Raw genomic sequence first — 20,836 nt, forward strand, 5'->3', positions numbered from 1 at the left:
TAGTCAACTTTTATATCGGACAGCTAGTTTGCTAGTTGCTGGAGCTCAGGCACAAGAGCAGGATGGCAGACGTGCTTTTCCCCTTGGTTATGGGACACTAACCCACACGGGCAGTACACTATGACTCCACTGCTTGCTTCAGAAGAACGACTCTGTAGTCGTTAGCTAAGCAAAACCGAGCTTACTCAGCTTCCACAGGAATGTTGGGCTGTTGTACTAGCAGCCCAAAGCTGCTGTTGTGGAAGCTCAGAAGCTGGAGCAGCCTCCGAACCTTCTTCTCCTGCAGCAGAAACGCTGCAGCATCACAGGGTTCCCGTCTTGTGCCCACCCCAGAGACACGTTCTATTTTGCTGTGGGAAAGAGGGGGTGCATTTGCTCTGTTTGCATTTGGAAGCATCTGTTAGTAACAGCAATGTCAAATTGTCCTCTTTTCAAATAGAAGAGATTTTGCGGGACTGCACTTTTTTTGAGTAGGAAGAAGCAGTGGTGCAAATATATGTGGCTTAGGAAAAGCTCGTGCACATTTTTTTTCCTTGCACAAGTAAGCCATCTCGAGCTGTTGCACGATTTAACCTCTTGACTTCATAGCCGTTCCCTGTGACGGGAAAGCGAGGTGTTACCAGAACGAAGGGGTCAGGTGGGCCAAGGGAGCGGGGTCTCTCCTACGCCTGCCTCTCCCCCCGCGCCCGGTAGCCGCTCTCGGCGCAGCCCGCACCCCGCGGGCGGCCCCCGCAGAGGCCCGGGGGCCGGCTCGGAGGAGCCCGCGGTGGCACCGAGCCCCTTCGCGCCCCGGCGCAGAGCGGGAGCCCCAGACCCTCCTCGGCCGGTTCCGGCCGCGCTGCGCGGCGGGCCGGGGCCGGGGCCGGGGCCGGGGCCGGGGCCGGGGCCGGGGCCGGGGCCGGTGGGCGTGGGCGGGGCCGGCGGCCGTGGGCGTAGGAAGGTGGGTTTATTCCCGGCCACGCGGCGCCCTGGAGCGGCTGTGGCGGTGCGGGGCCTTCCCCGGGAGCCTGGAAGGCTTTCGGGCCGGGACGTGCGGCGGCGCGCTGGGTGAGCGGGCGGGCTGAGGGCGGCCGGGGGCCGCGGGCGAGCCCGGGCCCGGGCCTCGCCGGGGGGCAGCGGCCGGCCGGGGGGGGCGTGGCGGGCCGGCGCTCGGCGCGGCGGGGAGCGCCTGGTGGCGGCTGGGGCGGCCCGGGACCGGCGGGGCTGCCGGCGGTTCTCGACTCCCCGGCAGCGACGGTGGTCAGCGGGCTCCTCGCGGTGCTGCTTTTTTTTTTTTTTTTTCTCGGCGCACCCCCCCGCCGCCTCCGGGCTGCCCGGGCAGCCGCCGCAGCAGCTCTGCGCGGGGCTTCGTCTTTCCCCCAGCCGCTGGCCGTGGCCGTGGCAGCGGGCTGGGGCTGCCGGCGCCCGCGGGCCGCAGAGGCTGCCTTGGGCCTGCTGTAACGCTGTCGCAGGGGGGTGGCTCAGGCGCCTCTTCCCGCCGTCTGCAGGCGAGAGAAAGAAAAGGAAGCCGGCGGTGGGATCCCCACCCGTCGCCCCCGATTGCTGATTTCTCTAAAAAGCATTACAAAACGGCAAGCGCTTAGCTACCGGGGAGGGCTGGGAGGTGTCTCGCTGATCCTGTGTCTTGACACAGGCAAGCTCCTGGGCCAGAGCAGCCGAAGGGGAGAGGCCTTTTGATTTGCTTCCGAGTGAAACGGGGCTCTTGTTTTTTCTTTGTACCTAGGTTCGTCCGGAACCGTACGCTGACAAGTCAAGGGGAGCTAAACTGGAGGTCAGTCTAGATGTTACTTTTCCACATATGCCTTGTGCTTGTGAGTCGGACTGCTGACTGTGGAGGGATAATGTCTGTAGCTGCCGAGGGCCCGCGAGGTCCTCGAGTGTGCCCGCTGCTTCAGAGTGCTGCGCTGCTGCTTGGGCAGCAGACTGGGAGGAATTGGTGGTCGCTCGTGGTTACGCAGCCAGGCCTGCTGGGCGCTTAAACCAGCGCGCCCAGTCGGGCAGTGTTATTTTTCTGGATTGTAAACGAGCCTGAGGTATAAACCCACTTTACCTTTCTGCATGGCGGTGTACTTTGTCAGAGAGCTCGGCCGTACTGACAGAGCTGGCACAGAGTTCCCTTGGGACTCCAGATTTGACTGCCTTGTTGAAAGGCTCCAGAGCCTGCTTTGGAAGTCACTTGGCAAGGCACAGCTTTGCCGTGGTTTTTGTACTTGAATTGTGACTGTAATGCCAATGCCACGGGTTAGCCTTTCTCCAGAAGTTGTAAAAGCAGAACGAGCGTTAAGAATCTGATTACCTTTTAACTAAATTCAAAACAAAGTTTTGTGGGATGAAGTGACTGGAAGTCCTGCAAGTCTGACTGGGTATTACTGCCGTGCACGTTATCTGCCTGTCTACCGATCGTTCCTGCCTCTTGTTCTGTTGTGGTAATGCGCTGCGCTCTAGATGTAGTGCATCTTGACTTCCTCCTGACCCCCCGAGTTGTTATCAGTCTTTGCCTTCCTCACGTTTAACAGGGCGTGGGAAGGCCAGAGAGACTGGAAGCCTCGGCCGTTGTGTGCGGAGAAGCTGTCGGCCTTCTAAGAGAGCGTGTAGCCGGCGAGCGCATCGTGGTGCTTCGATACCGAGCTGACAGCACAGGCCTCAATCTTTTTTTGTGAAAAGGGATCAGCAGGAAATGTGTTGATGTTGAAGGGGGAAAGGTGGCGGGGGAAGAGGTAGGAGGCAGCTTTCAACCAATTTTAGTCTTAACTCCTCCTGTGTTCCTGAGAATGGTTCTGGGCTTTGAGGGGTTTGCTTTTGGCTTTTTGCCCTAAGCGCGTCTACCTTTCAGGGTAGCGCTTTCTTGGAAGTTGGAAACGGTCCTTCTGGGACACCAAACCCTGTACCCGAGAGGGCCATCTAGCCTGCTGCATCGTGCGTTTTATTCCCTGTAGGTCACTTGGCCCTAGCAGTACACGCTCTCCCGGTTTGGCACGTTTTTACCCTGCTGGCTGAAAGGTTCTGTCTTTGCACTTCCTCAGCTTGCCGCAGGCCGTAACACTTGCGTGTTCATAGACCGCTTTCCTTGCTCGCTGCTTTCAGATTTGAGCATCGATGCCATGGACGTAGCAGGCGAGCAGCAGCTGGACGTAGAGCACAAGCCGATTAAACAACGCTTGGATAAAGCTGCCAATCGTGTGACTCCAGAAGCAGAGAGACACGGTAAGATGCTATTCTGCCATTGTTGGATGCATGTTCTCTTAGTCTTTCCATCGCCGTATGCCTGCTGTGAGATTCATGGGAACAAGGGACGGCTGAATTCACAGTGTTTTAAACACCACAAACTCTTGAAGAGTTTATAGGACACAAATCTATTACCCTGGCAGATCAGACAAGCTCGTGTGTGTGTATAATGCTCGGTACTTTTGCGAGGCAAGTCTTTGCCTGGTCCCTCTGAAACTGAGAGAGGGACTCGTTGATGCATTTCAGGAGCAAAGCTGCTGAGTGGCTAGGCTTTTCCTACTAGGAATCAAGCAGCTGTTCTGGCAAAACTTGACTCGGGTTGCATCTTTAAAGCCTAGGAGGCTGACAGGTGGGACGAGCTGGTTCGAGGAAAGAGCCTCTCTCCAGGGAAGGCTCCACTAGACTTGACCCTTAAGCCTAAACTATCATCTTACTGCGTTTACTTTGTGTGTGTTAATGCATACCTGATAACTGATGTATCGACTGAAATGTATTTAGTTACAAGTTGGAGTAAGTGGTCCTCTGCTACATAAACCTCTCGTCTGCATTTTTTACATGTTATGACTTAATTGTTTTACTTGAATACAAACCAGGAACGATTCTGGTAGTGTTGCAATGGAATGGTAATGCTGTCCCGACTTTGTCTTTCTAAAACGTGAGCTCCTTATTATCTGTTCTGGGAGATAGTGTAGTTCCGTGTATTGGCATGAACTAAGTTTGCTGATTTGTTGTAACTCGGATTTAACTTTTCTGTTCTTGAAGCTGAAAGGCTAAACTAAGCCAAGAGCTGAACAGTGGGTAGGTACGAGAGCTTCCCCTGTTGTCATGGGGATGTGGTGATGGAGTTCTTGCTGTTGTGCCACTTAGCAGCCTTTCTGTATTCAGAGGCTGTGGCGTTACGAATGTGATGTCTGGGGTCCAAACCCCGCTTTTCTGTATCTAATTCTCTGTTGCCACATGTAGGCCTCCTGCCTTACTTGTGTTGCCAGCCCCCGCTGGGATTACTCGGTCTGAACCGGTTGTTCTCGCTCCTTACATTATCAACAGAGAGGAAGAGAAACTTGCAGGGAGCAAACAGTCTCATCCGGGAGAGGCATTTTGAAAGCAATCAAGTTCCACTGCCCGCAACAAGCGATTTCTTCTGCCGTCTGGAAAAGGGCCGTGGCTGGTTTGATTGCCATCACCAGTGTGGCATGTTTAGATTGGAAGTGTCCACCCGTCTTGGTGAAACTCTAGGATTCTCAGTTTCTGTTAGTAACACTTGCTGTTCGGTCAGTTATTTGAGGTGCAACTGTAGCAGTATTGTCTGTTAAAGGGAAAATTTACACCGTCGTAGGTACCAGCTGGGCTTGCTTGAGTCACAAGTCAGAGCTGGGCCACCACCCCAGTGAGTGGCAGAGAACCAAGGGATACAGCACAGCTTATATACACGTGTCAAACCATTAGTCAACGTCTGAAGTTTGTAGGCGTTTCCTTTGGTCCTGTCAGTGCTGCAGATCCATCGCCTGACTCTGTCCCAGGTGATGCATCTTCTCAGTTCCTAGCTCCTCCTCGAGTCGTGATCTTCTTTCTGCCTGCTTTAACTCACATGCTCCTTCAAGCGCGCTTCGTCTTTGAACAAGCAATTCGTTTACTAAATTTTCTAAAAACACTGGCGTTTCTGAGGGTGCCTGTGTGCACAAATTGGTCATCTGTTGTTTCTCTGTTCTCCCACTGATCAACTGGACTGGGTTTTAAACCACCCTTGGACGAGGGCTACGCTAGGGACGGGGCCTGATTCTGCCACTTAGCTGCTTCGGCACTTTAAATTTCTTAGTTAAAAATACATTTTCTTTACCATTGACCTTAAGTATTATGGAGTAGTATGTGGAGGCTTTTCCTGATCATAGTTGCACTAAAATAGGTAATAGCTTAATGATTTCTGTGGTAGGCGGCGTTCTGTGCCGGGATGTCATCTCATTAATTCCCATTGGATGGCGATAGAGGGTTGAATGTTTAAATTTTTTATTATTGTCATTTACCGCTTCCTTCCTTTTAACACGGGCCGAGTTTTCCAGCGTCGTGTGTCATATCTGCATGCAAGTGGAGGACCATGGTAACAGCATGAAACTTTGCATGTGGGGTTTTACGTACTGCGGTTTCTTTATGGTATCTAAGGTGTGTGCGGTACCTCTGGGTGCTCTCGGAGACAACTCGACGGGGCAGCTACCGATTACATTCGGAAAGCTGTTACTAGTTGCTGTATCTTGAAAGACGCCGTGTGTTGTACAGGTGGTGTTCTTCAAATGGCAGGAATCATGGCTTTGACAAAGCGTAGGAATTATTAAGCTGCATTCTTCCTGACACTATCTTTTAGTGTAATTACAGGATCAAAACCCATACTGGTTGAATTCTTAAGCGTACTTTCAACTTGTTTGAATGTTGGAAGCTGTAGAAAGTGAGTCTGGTACAGTGGTTTAAGAATGGGTATACTTTCCTAAAAGTTCGTATTTGCTTGGTCATGACTACCATAAAGTATTTGATGAAAGAAGCGAGGTTAATGATTGATTTTATGCATATTTCATACTTTCTAATTTAAATCTCTCTTCCCCCCCCCCCCCCCCGTGGCTAATACAGATGTCTTTAATACTCACTTCTGTCCAGCTGGTCTGCCTCCCAATCTCAACAAAGAGGGTCCCGATAACATTTTTGTCCCCTCAGCAGTGTCTGTGTTATCACCTGCCCCGGCCTTAGTTATCCAAGAAGCCACCTTTTTGAGGCTCGTAAGAGGGTAGTGTGGCGGTGCCTAGACAGTGAGCCTTAGAGGGCTTTTGTAATCCAGCAGACTTGGTCCTGTCCTTCAGGATTCGTGAGTGAAACGGCCTGGTTTTCAGGGGCCTCTCCTAATAGGAACCCGTGGTCTTGAAAATTTTAGACGTGCAGTTCCTTGGCTCGCTTATTCCGAGCTCCAAAGCTTGCGGACCTTTTGGTATTTGTTTTGGTTTTTGGAAAAACAGAGGTCCTGTTTGAGTTTTCTGGAGGCATGTCTTGCCCTTTGGCGGGTTTCAGCTGTCACCAGCTCTCATCTCCTCTTTTACGAGTCCCTCTGCAGCCTTCTGCACTTAAGAACATAAAACTCCGCGGGTTTGTGCCCCAGCTGTACTGTGGCTGTGCATTCAACACACAGGCGGCACAGGCACTGGCAGAATTGTAAAGTCGTGACAAAGACAGAAATTCCTTGGAGATTCTAGCAAGCCAGTGGTTCATGTGTGTGCGTTGTCAGCACCGTTTTTCTGGAGGACTGAGTGTCAGTTTTCCACTTGGGAGATTCCTACGCTGATCTAGCTCCGCAGCAATGTATAACTGTGTTCCCTGTGTATCTTGGGACGGGATTACGCGTTACGCGCTGTTGTCTGCTATTTGAAGTGGTGTTTGTGTAACAGGTCCGGTATCAGTTGCAACTTGCTGTTTGGGTCTGCTTTAGACAAAGTCTTAACAAAGCCTTTGTGCAAGCAACATCTGACCGGCGCCCCAGCAAGGCTTTCGGGTGGCTGGCTCTTTCTGTGGAGGGTGTTCTTCAGATGGCAAGTGCTGCTCTGCTTCTTGATCTTACTCAAGATCAACAGGCTCAACAGGCTCTATGCGTTCTTTCAGGTGAGCTTCGGGTGCAGGATGTGCAGATTCTGACACAAGATCATTTCATTCATGTGTAGAACAGTTACTGGGCGTAGAGTGGAAGTACAGGATAGTGTTTCTAGACGTGCCTCGTCACCTTGAGTCCTCTGTTGTGTTAGAACTGGGGAAAGAAGAAGAAAAGGCGTTTGATCCAAATGCTTTGGATGCCGATTGCTGTGAAAGCTGTTACGGGGCAGAGGCGGAGGACATTCGGTAACCTTTCCATCTTCTTAGTGCTTGAATCGGTACAGCTAATGTGGCATACGTGTTGGGTTTGGTTTTTTTTCTTTTCCAAAATGTCTGTGAAAGTCCGTGCAGTGAAATCCTCCTGGGCACCTGTTCGTAGAATGGGGAGAGCTGTTGTGTTTTAGTATGCCTGTGCTGCACTCACGATTTGTTAAGAGCGTGCAGAGTTAGGTTGTCTGTTTTGTCTGCGTGCCTGTTCAAGGGCAGTAGCGCAAAGATTGTATCTTAGCAAACGGAACCTTTTCTGGGATTGCTTGGTGTCCAGGGGGGAGCTGTGCAAACTATTTCACCGTTCTGCGAGCTGTCTCGGAATAAAACCCGGTTATGGCTTTGCCTTCTCGCTTCTGCTGCAGGCTTTGCATCCTTATGGGAGCAAAGACCAGACGCCTATCACTCACACAAACGACGGGTGTCATCTGGTGTTTCTCATTCCTTCTACCTGCAAATTTGTGTAAGAATGGATTCGTGATAGTCTGCAGGTTCTGGACTATCCTTAGCTATTATTAGCTCTGTGTGGTAACTTAGTTTGTCACATCTGTTGCAGGAGGGGGCCTGGGAAGCAGGACCACAAGTAACAATCGGTTAGTTGAAAGGAAGGTGCTTGAGCTTGTGGGCCTCAAGCCCTGGTGATAAGGGACATGAGAAATTACTGAAGGGTATAGAAACGGGGACTAAATGCCAAGTTGAGACTATCCGAGAAATAAGGTGGTCGGTTTGTCAGTTTGCTCGAGGAGGTGGTGCAAGAACTGCAGACATTGTTGAATTGTTGAACTGTTGCTGAATTGCTAAATAGCTAGTGTGAGATCTTCGCGCGAGTTGCCACATGGTCCAAAAACTTGCGTATTCTATAACTAATCGGAATAAGATGTAACAATTGCTTATGTGTATATAATAATGCTGTTAGGCTAATTGAAGTGACGCTTGCTTGCATCAAGCTGCGTCCCATCTCTCAGTCGCGGCCATCTGTCAAGTTGCGTCCTTCCCCAGAGAAGTTTCCATCTTGAGGGATTCATGATTCCGGCCTTCAACTTTTTGTCTTGTCCAGCGCAACACGGAACCAAGACAGACAATTGTTTTTTTTTTTTTGTGGTGAGCGAAGATGTTGTCCAGAGGTAGAAGAGCAAGGAAGAAAGTTTGGAGGCAGGGTTAACGGCAATGTCGGCAGTCTTGCCCTTAAAACAGAGGAAGGGAGGAACAGACACAGGCAGATGCTTTGTTCACGTGGGCAAGTTCCAAGCTGCTCAGAACTGTGGGAGACTGATGTCGTTTCTGCAGCAAATTTCTTTGCCGAGGATTGACTTGGCTGTCTGAATGGATGGCTAAAGTCCTCTTCAGACTTAAGCGCTGCATTAAAGCAGCTTGCGTCCTCCTGCCAAAATCTCAAAAAGTACGTCGGGAAGCTCAAGCTCCTTCAGGAGCGTTAGACCACCTTTTGGTGTCCAGTCCCTGATGTTTGCTTTGTTGATTTGTTGAAATGAAATCCACCGGGGATTGGAGTCCTGAGCTGGAGTGTCTCTTTATTGCTGTAAAGATGATAAGATGATGACTGTGCTCTTGCAGGTGCTGCGATACTTGTGACGATGTCAGAGAAGCATACAGGCGACGAGGCTGGACCTTTGGGAACCCGGATAGCATAGAGCAGTGCAAGAGGGAAGGATTTATCTAGGAAATGCAAGAGCAGAAGAACTGCCATTTAGCTGGTTCAGCACTTTACATTCCTTCATTCAAAATACATTTTCTTTTAATGATTTTCTCCTTCTGTCTTATTATTTCCATTTCAGGTACGGAATATCTCAGCTATTAAACTAAGTTCTTTCTTGTAACTTTGCTACTAAGCCAGTCACACAAGTTACAGAACATTGCATTAGTGCAATCACAGACACAACTATAAAGATCACAACAGGTATTGTAACTATCCGTTTCTTTAACCATGTTGATAGGTCAGGGAACAAAGATGTTAATTCCTGGATACCAATATGCATGGTTTCTCAAATCTGAAAAAGAATTCCGCAAACACAATAAAAATCGGGTTACCTGTTCGCCTCCATTCAACAAACTTGTCTTTGTGACATAAGTTCCTGGTAGTGCTATAGTCCTTCCAAAAAGAATTTCTGCCGGAGAAATTCCAATTGGCTGCCTGGGAGTGTTTCTTACATCCCGTAAACCTGAATTTAACGCTTCATGTCTTTTTAACCTAGTCTGTTTACAGACTGATAAATTTCTCTTTGAGAGTTCTATTCATCCTCTCTACCTGTCCTGAGGATTCTGGATGATAGGGAGTTTGTAATTGTGATCGAATTCCTAACAAATGATAAATCTGTTTTAATACAGCTGCAGAAAAATGAGTGCCCTGTCAGAATTAGTTAGCTCTGGAACTCCCTATCTAGGAATAATTTCCTTTAAGAGAGCTTTAACAACTGTTTTTGAGTCGTTTTTCTGAGTAGGGAAAGCTTCCGCCCACCCTGACAATTGATCAACAACAACAATATGTGAACCCCGTTACTTCAGGCATTTCAGCATAATCAGTCTGAAGGTTTTGAAAAGGATTCTTTTGTTGCTGAAGGTGTCTTTCCCAGCAGTGTCTTCATTCTTAAAGAGGCAGATTCTTTACATAGCCAACAGCCCTCACAAATTCTTTTGGCTGCTGCATAAATTCCAGGGGTTGCCCACAGTTGTTGGATTTCAAGAGCAATACTTTCTGGCCCTTCGTGAGCTCTGTTGTGCTGCCAGCAAGTGATAGGTAGTAAATACCTCTTTGGAAGTAGTGGTTTACTTCCTAATAGCCACTGCCTGTCCCGTTGTTGTGCTCCTAGTTTCTCCCAGGTCTGTGTTTCTTCTTCGGGTCGATCTTCGTAGAGATGAGTTCCATCTGGGAGTTCAGCCTTACCCTGCTCAGTCAGAATCAGAGTCACTGCTCAAGTCACTTGCCATGCAGCAGCTTTTGCTGCTTCATCAGCCAAGGCATTTCCTTGAGATACATTGTCTCGGCAGTTGGTATGAGCCTTTACGTAAATCACTGCCAATTCTATGGGCACTTATATTGCTTCCAATAATTCTTCAGTTAAAGTTCCGTGTGCTGTGGTCTTACCTGAGGAGGTAAGAAACCCACACTCTTCCATAACATACCTGTAGCATGACAAGCTCCAAATGCGTACTGAGAGCCTGTGTAAAAGTTAACTTGCAGTCCAAGTGCGTATTTTGCAGCCTCAGTGAGAGGAAACAACTTCTGCACCTTGTGCACCTAGATTGTGAGGTAAAGGTCTGGCCAGCAAAACTTGAATCTCTAGTAACCGTGTATCCAGTACAGTGCCAGCCTTCTTCACAGTATGATGATCCATCTGTAAAAAACCTCAAATCTGGATTACCTAAAGGTTGATCTGTTAAATCATCTCATGGCTTACTCGTTGTGGTTTCCCCTTGTTAACAATTGTGATCATCTTTTTCTCCCTCTGTAGGCAGTGGCATTAAGGTTATTACATCTTTCAAGTCTCACACTGTCTGCAGGTAAAAGCACTGCTTCATATCAGTGTGTACTTTATCACTTTATTGAGAAAGTGTTTTTTCTGTATGTTGGTTCAAAAGTATTTTCACTTAATGGGGTACACATACTGTCAGGGGGTGTCCCAGGACAGCAGTCAGAGTTCTTTCCACTAGCACAGCAGCAGTTGCTGTAGCCCGTATACAAAGGGGAGTTCCTTTAATTACTGGTTCTAGAGTACAAGAACAATAAGCTGTCCTAGACAAAAGTTCTCATTTGGATAGAGATGTGCGGCATCCCTTTTTTGCAAGTCATATACACAGGTATTCAGTGTCTCTCGCACATTCTTCTTCTGTATGACTGGCTAGAAAGATCATCCACATATTGAACTGAAGTAGAATGTCCTGAAAAATTTAGGGTTTTAAGATTGTTAGAAGAGTTTGCCGACGGTGGTATCTGAGTAAGTATTAAATTAGACTCTGGAACTATCGGGTGAGGTAACATGCTCATTCACCACACACAGATCCTGAGCAAATCTATACTCTGGAGTCCAATCTTCATCTATTCTGTGCTTACTTACAGGTAAAATTGGGGTATTGTAAGGGCTTTGGCATTCTCTGAGAATTCCTCTTTTTTTCAGGAAAAAATAAGGTTGTTTTTGAATGCTTGGGATTGCTTCTGCAACAACAGGATACTGTTTAATAGAGGGGAGAGTCCCTCCTTTTGTTTTTATTACCACCAGTCCTGCTGATACTAATAATCTCACATCCTCACTCAAGGTACTCCACAATTCCCAGGGAACTGCATTCAATCCCAATGGTATTTAAAAATGAAGTTCTTTATTTTTTTAAAACATGCACAATTTCAGAAACCATAGGGATTAAGCAAATCCCGTCAGGCCCTTGAGATACCAGTGTCCCACATTTCCTGCAACAGGTGTCTCCCTAATAATGATATCGGGTAATTAGGAGAAACTATGAATCTTCCCTATGCAATTTTTCCAGCTAAAACAGTTGGAAGGGGTGTCAAAAGGTATTTCACCTCCTTGCCTACTACCCCTTTAGCAATAACTTGTTTCTTCTGATAAAAAAAATTGAATAGAATTCCATTTACCTTTGCAGCAGTTTGTCCACACTCATTTACCCCTGTTCCTTCCAGGTTCATCTCTCAGCAGTTCCTCGAGAATCTTATTCATCTGTTGTGAGTGAGGCCATGGATGATGTGGGGGTGTCAATCCTTGTTCTGAGATTGTCGGGCAAAGTGGGCATTCCCATTGCCTATGTCCTGAACTTCCACAAAAAAACCATGCTAAAGTATTAGAAAGTAACAGAGGCTGCCAATTAGGATCTTGTTTGGGCCAAGGATTAAGTCCTTGTCTTCTCTGAGCAGTTTTTCTATCTTTCTGAAAAATTCTTTCCCCCTGTTCCATTTGGAATAATACTCTCAGAGTTTTTCTAGCATTCTAGCTGGGAGTATAATCTGTAACAATTCCCAATACCATTTGTGCACATCTTTCAGCATCCTCTCTCCATCTCGGCATTTTACTCTGCCAAGCGACCACATTTCCATCTCCAGCGTTCACGTCTCATGACCACAGTGACTGACAGAAGGAGCCTCTGGAGGAGCCCCGGGTCCTGCTCTGGGGTTACGAATGTATTCCAGCCTCAAAGGGCACATTCCTGCAGTGGGAAGGTCAGTTTTCTCTGTCTCTGGGGTAGAGGCAAGTGAGCTTCCCCTTGTTTTAGGTGATTTACCTCTTTGCTGTGCCCAATGATACTGTATATACCAATAATCAATATCCTGGCTGTCAGTGTCTTCTAAAATAATTCCCAAAACTTTTTGTTTATGAGGCTTACAAGTTCCTCTAGGAGGTCACATATCCATCGGTCCTCCTCCTCCAGTACAAGTCAGGAATGGCCATTCGTCCTGGCACAAAATAATCTATTTTCATTTCTGCAAAGCCTGTGCCAGGGATATCTTTCCAATTCTCTAAAACCTCAGCAAGGGGCACCCCCTCTTTCAACGCTGGGCATATTCCCAACCTTATTAAATTTATTACCTTCCTCACCTGTATGTGATTTTTTTTTTTTAAATTTAAACACAGGAGCACTTTCAGGTCTGTGTCTGGAATTACCTGTGTCTAAGTCTCATCAGGTGATCTCACCTAGTTGCCGGCAGCAGAGCGTTGTTAACAGATATGTCCAGAAGAGATTCCTGACTCCTTCCTCTTGTGTCTTAGCGTCCCATCTGGGCTGCCATCTGTTAAAGGAGAAACTCACACTGACATGGGTACCAACACCTGGTCACTCTCCCGTTTCCTTAACACATAACTGAATGTCCTCATTCCAGCTGGGGTGCCAAAACTCATGGTTCCACAGTAAGGAGGATTCACTGTCACTGGGGTCATAACATCAGTCTTGCTACGTAAGTTCCTGAAGTGGCCAAGAAGAACAGCACGGCTCTCCTCTGTTTTGTGTTTGTACCCTCTAGCGCTTCCGACAGCCTTGGACCCAGTAGGACACCTTTTCATCTTGAGACCATAGGAGGCACATAATAGTAAAGATGTTTCATGGCTGCTAGTCTTTCTTAAAAGAGGAGATGGTTGTGTGACTCACCCTTCTTAAGCATGGTTTAATGTACCAAGCTTACCCTGCGGCAGCAAGGCTTTCCTTCCGTAACGTGTGCCTGGAGCATGCTATGTTGCCAAGGGCAGCTATGGACATGGCAGCAGCCCAGTACCCAGTAGGAAGTTTTCCTAGCGTGGAAGTTGGACATAAGGATTGTCTGTGTTTGGGCAGACAGGGTTGTAGCCAAGGACAGGCTAGTGCTAGCTAAGAAAGAACACATTCTCAGGGGCACAAGGGTTAGAGGTTTTCCTCCGCTCAGCAGAGAACTGGAAACTTGTGACTAAATAGATTGTGACTGTACAAAACACCCCTCTGGAGTACACACATAGTAGCTGTAAGCCCTAATCAGCACTTAAGGCTCCAAAGACATGTCTGAAAGCAAAGGATGCTGTCAGGGTCATGACTAAAATTGGGATGGTGCCCTCTTAAGACAGTATCCATGCAGCTGTTGTTAACAGCTATTGCTCCTCACTCCTCAAGGCCCAGGGGGATCGAGGGGACGGAGTGACAGTGGATAGCTAAATGTGGTCACATGGAAGTAAACCCATTGTATCGCGTTCCTTCTGTACTTGCCTCACGTGGAGAACGCTCATTCTGCAGGGACCTTCATGACCTGCCCCATCCCACCTCTTCATAGTCAGAGTCCCAGTGTCTGGTTTCTATGTCTATAGCAAGGCAAAGAGCAGGCTCAAGAATTGGTTTAAATGTACTTCAGAGACACTTCTACGTGGGTCTGGTTTTGTAGAACTGCTGGCTTAGCCGTGTCTTGTTTTAGCCACAGGTGCATTTGATAGTTGCTTTGATGAAGAGATCCACTCGCCACACGCAACCCAGTGTGCTGTTGGAAGGTCTAGGAATCTCTGTGATCGGGGCACTGAAAATTTCAAAGAAGAATAACGTGGCATGTCTCTTTTCTTTGTGTTTCCCTGACAGGATTGCAGGAGAGCCCCAGGGGAGCAATGTGTCAGCACAGAAAACTTCCGCAAGCTCAAGCAAGAAAGGCAAAGGACCAAATCTTGTTCCTGTTGAAAAAGTTGCTTTTCTACGCATAGAAAACACAATGCTATTTTGCAACCACAAAGATGAAAACCTTCAGGAACTCTGAGGATGGAAATCCATCTAGCCATGCATTGCCAACAAGTGCTTAGTGTTTTCAGTGGAGAGCTAAGAAATAGCAAATTCCTGCACAAACTCTGAGTATCCCACCTCCAGGAAGCAGAAACGGGAAAAGCGTGTCCCACAAGTGACTCGACTGGGAGGAAATTTAAGAGACTGACTACCTGGCTGGCTGGAGGATTGCGTGACAGTGACATCCCAGTTAGGCCAAGAGCTGACAGCTGTGTTCCCGGTTCTGTCTCTGAGAAACTACTCCCCTCTCTGCTTGAGAGTCTTCTGTGTGGCTGGTAGAACCCAAATCATGGCAAGGATTGCAGATCTTCGGAGAGCAGCACCATAGAAGAGCCATACCTAGGGGTGTGTGAACAGCATTGTACTGGGGAAGTGTATAGTCCAAAAGCAGAGGCACAACTTGGTTGCTGCTCAAACATTTTACCTGAGGAGTCTGTAAGATATTCCAGAGAAGGTACCGAGGTACAGAGGGAGACTGCATCTCCGTCTCTGCAGCATTTTCTGGTGTAAAATACAATAAGGATGTAGCAGGTGCTTGAAAGGAAGAATGCAGAAGAGAACAGAGGAAAAGGAGGGCTGACAGTTGAGAATCAAGGGGCAAAGTATCTCATCAAAGCGGTTTATGCAGCTGCTTCAAAGCTGAATCAATTCTTGAGGACCTGGACTGCAACTGCAAACCAGGGAGTGAAAAACAGCCTAGCAAATACAGCTCTTTAAGCAGAAACAGAAGAGTTCAGTTCCAGAGGAAGATTTTTTTTTCCCCGGTACCTCAAAACGGTTCTACCCAGCCACTCTAACAAGTTATTCTGAAGTCATCTAACTTTCAGAGCAGTACTTCGTGGAGATGCCCATGGTTTTCAGAATGGGCTCTTAAATCATTAGTGGAAACTGCAGCATGTCCAACAGCTGAAAAACGGCTCTTCTAGAATGAAGTGTATACTTTTTAACCTGGTACTCGTGTTCAATAGAAATGTTAAAAGATATCCAATGGGATGGTAATCGTAAGTGTATACAATGGCCTGAAGATAACTACATTGTTGTATTTGCAGCATCTCATCAGAGGACAGACCTATAAGCAACAGTAATAGGCAGAAGACAGGCATGCTGTGAAAGTATGACAGGGTTTGTTAATGATGAATGTTTGTCCCTGCTTTCTGATGTTACAGTAGAAGAAGGTTGACCTTAGAAAAGGTCACAAAGACTTAAAAATTAAAGTAGTTCATCCAAGTTTATTAGCAGTGAATGATTCTTTTCTGCCTAAAATGCTTAACCCAGAGGAAATGAAAGGAGCTATGGGTTTCCTTTGCACTGCTGGTTTTACTGTAGGCTTCATAAAGTGAGCCTTCCAGGATGCAGCTTCATCCCTTCCTGATCCCACACCCCTGTTCTACTTTGCAATGGAATCTCCAGGAGCGGCAATAATTTTCTCGCTGTTTTGCATTGTCTGCCTTGTCTGTTCAGCGCGGAGGAAGATGTCTGAAACAGGGAAGCTGCCTTCTGGGCCATTTCCTTTGCCCCTCATGGGAAACATGCTGCAGCTGAAGAATAACTTCCCTGAGGCAAGTGGATGTAACTTAAAAGCTGTGTTCTTTTTTGTTAAATTGTTTCAGCTCAGTTTGGTCCCACGTTCACAATACATTTGGGCTCAGTATGTGCAGTGGTGTTGTATAGACCTTATGTTGTAAAATAAGCTCTGATTGATTAACAGAGGTGTAGAGTTCAGTGGAAAAGGACTTATGCCACTCTCCCAAAAGTTCTCCATAGGAACAGGTACTTTTCTGTGAGGCTTTGCCTAGGCAGAGGTGTTCTTTTGGGAGGATAAAACTGAGAAGACAGAAGCGGGAAGAGCTGATGTTTCATTTAATATGGGAGCAATGCCTGGCAGAATCTGGAGAGATCTTTGGCTCACTGGCATTAAATGGTCCTAGTCTCTTTCTGCTGTAGATGATAGCTGTTGCACCTTGTAAGGTCTGGATTATGACCTGGAGAGCAGATGGCTGTGGTGGCATCCTCACACAACTTTCCATCCTTGTAACTGGGTATGTCATCCCAGTGGTACAAGTAGATCCTAAGGTAGCCAGGGCTACTTTCCACCAGGGGCTATTGGCCTCCCTCTCTCTCCCCCTCATTTTCAAAGAGTTGAATTAGGAACAAAGGAAATTCAGGGAGGCTGCCATAAAGAAACTAGGCATCTTTCTGACATGATAGCAAGTTAAAGAATTTTACTTAAAGGCACTGCATAAGGAGTAGTTAAAGAAAGCAATGCAGTACAGACATGATATAGGAATGCTATGCAATAAAATAGGATGCACTGTTTGAAATTTGAAATATAAAACGAGAATCAATGTGACAAGTGAATAGCTGTTCAAATTTAAAGGTAAACGTTACTTTGAAAGATGCTAAAAAGCATTTAACCTGGGAATTATGACAGGAAATATTTTCTACCTCACCTTAGTACAGAGGAAAAATTTCATCTGAAAAGGAAAAGCCAATGGAAAGACCAGTTCATTTTTACCTTCTGCAGTTTCTTACAGCGAATGTTCCCCGGACTATACAAAAACCTAAAGCCTTGCTAAAGCGTAATTGTCCATACTGGTTACTCATGTTTCTAACCTACAGCATGTACAATCATTTTATTCTCTCTCTTGGTAGAAAGCATATGCTGTTTCCTATAAAGGAGGCCACATTTTAGCCTATGAAGAGAGTTCAGGTGAGCCTCAGAGCTTGTTATTTCTTGCAGTGCATGAGTACAGCACAGGAACATCTAAAGGTCATCATTTTGGGGGAATTAATCCACTTATGTAGGGTTTTGGGGATTTTCCTTTACTTTTCAATAGTATTTCAGACAGCTGCAAATGGAACCCATCAGGAAGCTGGGGCAGGGAGTCAGCTGGAACAGAAATCAGATGCCACAAGCTAGGCAGTAAAATCCATAATCTGTCCTTTGACCCCAGTTCTGTGGGCTTCTTGATTTGAACAATCGGTAACCAAAGTGTGTTCATGTGTGTGGGAGGCTATTAAGAGGGCCACACATTGCAGAGTGGAAAAGCTATGCTCCTTGGACTGAGTCTTCAGTGAAAGCAGCCAGGTGGGGCAGGTGAGCTTGAAAAGGCAAAAACACAAGTGTGAAAACTCTCCTTGGTTCCCTCAGCTGCAAGAAAGTTGGAACCTTCGCTCTGTGTGTGCCTCTATTGAGTGCACGGGGCATATACCACAGCACACAAGTATTGTGAGTTACAGTGGTGATGCATGTGAAAAACGTCTCTGTTGTATTTGTTTGGCAAACAGATGATCTGTTTAGAAAGGTGGGTCCCAGATCCAAAGTTCTTCAGTGTTAATCAGTAATCCAGCAGACAGCTTAATCTGTGATACAAAGCTGCTTTCAACTCTTGGGTCTCTAGAGAGTCATATATAGCTTAACATGCTACTGTATAGAGGTATCAAGGACATCTCAAGAGGTCAGAATTTATCTTTTGTCACAGTTTAAGCGCAGCTGGCAACTAAGTACCACGCAGCTGGTCACGTACTCTCCCCAGCCTGGTGAGATGGGGAGGACAATTGGAAAAAGCTAAAACCCATGGGTTGAGATAAGAATAGTTTAATAACTGAAATAAAGTAAAATATACTAATAATAATATAATGAGAAGGGAGATAACGAGAAGAGAGAGAGGAATAAAACCCAAGATGCACAGTACAATTGCTCACCGTGCGCTGACCAATGCCCAGCCAGTCCCTGAGCAGCCATCGGCCCCTCCCAGCCAACTCCCCCCATTTTATATACTGAGCATGACATTCTATGGTATGGAATACCCCTTTGGCTAGTGTGGGTCAGTCCTGATTATGCTCCCTCACAGCTTCTTGTGCCCCTCTGTGTTGTCAGAGCATGGGAAATGGAAAAGTCCTTGACTTAGGGTAAGCACTGCTTAACAACAACTAAAACATCCATCTGTTATCAACATTATTCTCCATACTAAATCTAAAAAGCAGCACTGTGCCAGCTACTAGGAAGAAAACTAATTCTGTTTCAGTCAAAACCAGGACAATCTTTGAAATTATAACTGCGAGAATCACAAAGAACTTTGAGAGCTGTGCATAAAGCCACTATTTTCATAACTTTCCCTTTTAAATGGTGTGGGAATTCACAAATGTCTCAGCAGCCTTCCCTGCAGCCTACAAGGGGTAAGTAACATACATGCACACATGAGGCTCTGGTATGCACTCTGCCCACTACTTTTTCCTCTTTAACAAAAGAAATCAAAGATACCTGATTTTACACCTGGCTACTCTAAAGTGCTTGTATTCACCTTTGATCACTCCATCTCCCATCACCCACATCTATCCTTAGTGTCCAGACATACAATTAATTATGCGCGTCATGTTAATTTACAATAGTAGCTCAGGCAAGGGCTATTGCCCTGTTATGGGTAAAATGCTCAAGTACGTTTGTTTGCCTCATGGGTTGCTTCCCTGAGTTTGTCACTTGGGAACACCTTTGGTGCATTTGAGAACTTGCCAGTTCTTTTCTTTGCTGGTGCTTGCCCATCTGACTGTTGCTTCTGGAGCTGCTTCCACCTTAGGAACGTCTTAGAAACTTGAGCTCACAGAGGTGCTTGCGTTCTGTGAGAGGTATTTGGGAACTAATAGCAACAGTGCACAGAATGGATTAATTGAGTTTGAAAGCCACTTTTTCACATGGCCAAGTGACAGGACATCGTGTCAAGTTTGCCATAGAAAATTCATATAGCCCTGCCTAGGGCACTGCAATGCACTGTCTGTAACAGTACCAGCAGAAGAAAAAGTCTAGGCAGCACTGAGTGCTAGCAGGCAGGGTGAGAGTGAGCAGTATGGCTTTGTGGGGGATGTAGAGCTTGCTAATGATGGTTAATTTTTTAAACTGATGATTTTCAGTTTTGTGGTTAACCAAGGTTGATGAGGTAAATCCTATCCATTAAATGTTTGAAATTTTAAAAATCTGATCCTTACTGTCCCAGGAGGCGGTAGGTAACATTACTTGGCACTAAAGCACCTAGTGAGCATAGTTATAGGTTATCATTGCACTGCTTTTTGTACCACAGGCAACACAAAGTGAGGCTTCAGGACGCAGCTTTAGCCCTCCCCTAATCTCAAAGCCCGCTGCATATCATGGTGGAGTCTGTGGGAGCTAAAGCTGTCGTCTTGCTGATTTGTATTGACTGCCTCCTTGTCTTTTCAGCATGGAAGAAGACGTCTGGAACAGAGGAGCTGTCCCCAGGCCTTTTGCTTTGCCTAGCTTAGTCATGGCACAGCTGAAGAGAAAGTATGGAGTGCTTTCTTTTTACCTGGTGAGAAGACTTGTAATAGTTGATCCTCTTTGGTATATGGCAATAAACTAGATGATATTTTCATGTGTCTTTCATTCATATTTCCATGTTTCTGCGGCATTGGTGTCTTTTGCCTTTGCAATGTTGTGGTATTAGCCCATGGTATATCTAGCTTATTAATACTTTGAAAGGAAGGAAGTTGTGCCTGTTACACTTAAACGGTTAAAGCTGTTACGGAAATATTACAGTTTCTGTCTTTTTTCACATAGCAGATTCAGGTGTCTGTCTTCACTGTAATCACTATAAATTACACGTTACAGGGAATGTGATCAAATTAAGCAATGCCAGTCCTACACCTGTATGTATATGCTTGGTGACTCATTCTCCAGTCATTCTCCTGTATGGGAATGTGCAGTCTTCATGTCCACCTTGAACTTACTCATGGTATACAACGACTTGTGGGGAGCCATGTCTCCCAGGTTTAGCATGAGTGCCTGCCCTGAAAACACTTGAGAGCTGACTTGATGTGTCCCTCATAGCGGAATTTGATTGTGACTGGCGGCCATGCTGACCATGAAAAAGGCAAAGTGACAAAGGCAAATCCACTGAAAATCTCCTTGTTTGCTAGCCTGAAGACCTGGGCGTTAATTGGCCGTATGAAAATGGGTCAAAGATCAATCATACTGATGTTCAGTAGAATGAAGGAGAAGAGACTCATCTCACTAGGTATGTGGCGACGCAAAATGGCAAGGAAAGTCCATCGTGGGCTGGAAGGAAGCCCCTGTGGGCAGGAATGATGGCCATGAGGACCTTGCTTACGCTCATCAGGCTCTACCACATCCTGGTTTTGTGATCAAAAAGATGCCCGCATCCTTCTCCGGAAGAGACCCACACCCAAATTGGCCTGTTTTGCTCAGCAAGGTCATCCCGGAGGCCAAAGGTCTCAATGGCCTGCTTTTGAGGAGAGGCTCAGGGCAGGGACCTAAAAGCTCCTGACTCTTTTTTTCCTGGGTCAGGAATGAGATGGCCCCTTCCATGCATTTCAAACTACAAAGGGACATCAGATCAGTCTTCCAGAGCACCTGGAAGTCATTGTGATGTGGAAGAGTTGGGAAAATCCCTGACCTCACCACAGAGATGAATCATGGTGCTATGGACTTCAGTGGACACGGTGCCCC

General features: G+C 46.7%; 1 long non-coding RNA gene across 6 annotated transcripts; it reads left to right on the top strand.

The window, feature by feature from the left end:
* The first annotated feature begins 924 nt into the window (after positions 1 to 924).
* Positions 925 to 19,759, top strand: LOC129736872 (uncharacterized). 6 transcript variants are annotated; one of them, XR_008733997.1, is made up of 5 exons: positions 925 to 1,047; positions 1,724 to 1,771; positions 2,517 to 2,717; positions 3,085 to 3,204; positions 14,164 to 19,759. It is a non-coding gene; the product is annotated as an uncharacterized LOC129736872 (long non-coding RNA). The 6 variants fall into 6 exon arrangements; XR_008733996.1 differs by lacking the exon at positions 2,517 to 2,717 and having other exon boundaries at positions 14,164 to 15,694; positions 15,820 to 19,759; XR_008733994.1 differs by lacking the exon at positions 2,517 to 2,717.
* Positions 19,760 to 20,836: the final 1,077 nt, after the last annotated feature.

This window comes from Falco cherrug, chromosome 9, assembly GCF_023634085.1.
Source record: "Falco cherrug isolate bFalChe1 chromosome 9, bFalChe1.pri, whole genome shotgun sequence".
Classification (NCBI taxonomy): Eukaryota; Metazoa; Chordata; class Aves; order Falconiformes; family Falconidae; genus Falco; species Falco cherrug.